Raw genomic sequence first — 2,049 nt, 5'->3', positions numbered from 1 at the left:
TTGATCTCTCTCTGAAACCAAACATTTGTTGAAAATTCTTATTCTTGGCAAAACACCTCCATCAGACCTTTAAAGAGCTAATTTAGAGAGCCAATATACATTCTCTAACATCAATTAACACTTTCATTGCATTAGTTTCAGTATTTAAATACAAAAGAATAAAGAACAAAGGATTTTTCTCTAAAATAAGCTACCTAAAAAAAATCAGAAAGATCAATTTAGTCATACAATAAAATTAAATTTTTTAAATTAAGTAATTTTTTAAAAGCTTTTTTTAATTTAAAATATTGTTAACTCCTTGTGAATTTTAGAGGGAGAAAATAAAGTCCATAGGTCTGTGATACTAATATTTTGTGACCAGCACTGGAGGAAGGACATTGGACTCCATTCATTTATTCACAGTCTATCTTTGTATTCCTGTCATGTTCCCAAAAGGGTTGGAGGTGTGCTAAGTTCATACAATGAGCTGGGTCTTCAATCTTTTTTTTTTTTTTTAAGATTTTATTTATTTGACAGTCAGAGACACCGCGAGAGAGGGAACACAAACAGGGGGAGTGGGAGAGGGAGAAGCAGGCTTCCCGCGGAGCAGGGAGCCCGATGTGGGGCTCGATCCCAGGACCCTGGGATCATGACCTGAGCCGAAGGCAGACGCTTAATGACTGAGCCACCCAGGCGCCCCTGTGTCTTCAATCTTTAAGAGAGGAAAAGTGAGCTTTTCCCCATAATTTATACTGACTTCCTTGGTACTCTTCATTGATGTGCCTTAACATCCCAGGCATGCTGTCACCTCAGGTCTTAGCACTTATAAAATGTGCATTCTCTTCTGGGATGTACACATGGCTCCCCTTCCCAGATTCAGGTCTTTGTGAGACATTCTTTTTTTTTTCATTCATGAGATATTTATTAAAATAACACATTTAGGGGAAAAATCAATACAATGTATACATCATTACTGAAAACTGTATACCATCATACAAAAAAGGATTTTATTTTGGGAAATTGATTGCTAATTTATGGCAAGTTTTACTTTCAGAAATAAAACCACAAAACAACACAATCTCATCCAATCTTAAAGGCTGGCATGCTGAGCAAGGAATGTTCTTATTCTTTGTAGGAGCTCCTTCTTTACACTGTCAGGTACCAGGGCTCTGCCTTTTGGTGTGATTTCAGCTACCAAGTCATCAACAGTAACGTGTTCTAGTCCTTTTTCTTTAATTACCTCTTTACAGTGTGCCTTCAACTCGTCCTTCCAGCCACATTCAATTAATTTAGCTCTCAGCAACTCTTTGAGGCGTTCTCTTTCTCCAGTTTCTATCAACTTCTGGTTAATCACTGCTCTCATCTGCGCATCTTTGTTCATCTTGCTAACCACCATCACCGCGGGCGAGGGCCGTCCCTTCCCAGCAACGAAATGACCCTTGCGCTGACGACCGTTACCTACCACACTCTTCGGCTGCCCGGACCTAGACCCTCAGTAGCTCGGGCACCTAAGCACACAGCTTTGTGAGACATTCTTTGACCACACAATTAAAAAATTTCTGTGCTCCCTCAACTCATGCCACATTATCATAAACTTAGCTCCCTCCTCTCTTGTTTTCTTTATTCTGTAACACTTTGTATCAGTTAATATGGCAGAGATTCCACTTGTTTTAAGAATTTGCCTAAGTTCCAGGGTGGCCACAGTTTTTGTCTGCTTTGTTCACAGTTGGTTTCCTTTAGACCAAGGGCTGTATCTAGCACAGAGAAGACAGTCCAGGACTCTTGGTCCAATGAATGAATGAATGAACAAGAGAAATATATTCTATACTATACTGTGAAATGATCAAACTGTCATTTTAAGAGTTACAATGGGATTAGGGACAGAAATTCAGGGATTGAGAGCCTTTCATAGGAAGCATCTTGGAGAACAAGTTTCTATACAATAAGGTGTCTGTTTTCAGCTTTCTGAGTAAGCAAGTAAGATTCTTCCCATGACAAGGGACCTAAAATCCCCTCCCTTGTCAGTGTACACTCTCTAGAGAGGTCAGACCCATCAAACAGAACACCCAG

The 2,049-nt window shown here is 39.6% G+C and overlaps 1 pseudogene; it reads right to left on the bottom strand.

Moving 5' to 3' along the window:
* Positions 1 to 891: 891 nt before the first annotated feature.
* On the bottom strand, positions 892 to 1,493 carry LOC112819772 (transcription and mRNA export factor ENY2 pseudogene; annotated as a pseudogene).
* Between the last annotated feature and the right edge of the window lie 556 nt (positions 1,494 to 2,049).

This window comes from Callorhinus ursinus, unplaced genomic scaffold (assembly GCF_003265705.2).
Source record: "Callorhinus ursinus isolate GAN/ISIS: 27379988/994484 unplaced genomic scaffold, GSC_fseal_2.0 scaffold3, whole genome shotgun sequence".
Classification (NCBI taxonomy): domain Eukaryota; kingdom Metazoa; phylum Chordata; class Mammalia; order Carnivora; family Otariidae; genus Callorhinus; species Callorhinus ursinus.
The sequence above is the reverse complement of the archived record's forward strand: the minus strand, read 5'-3'. Positions and strand labels throughout refer to the sequence as shown.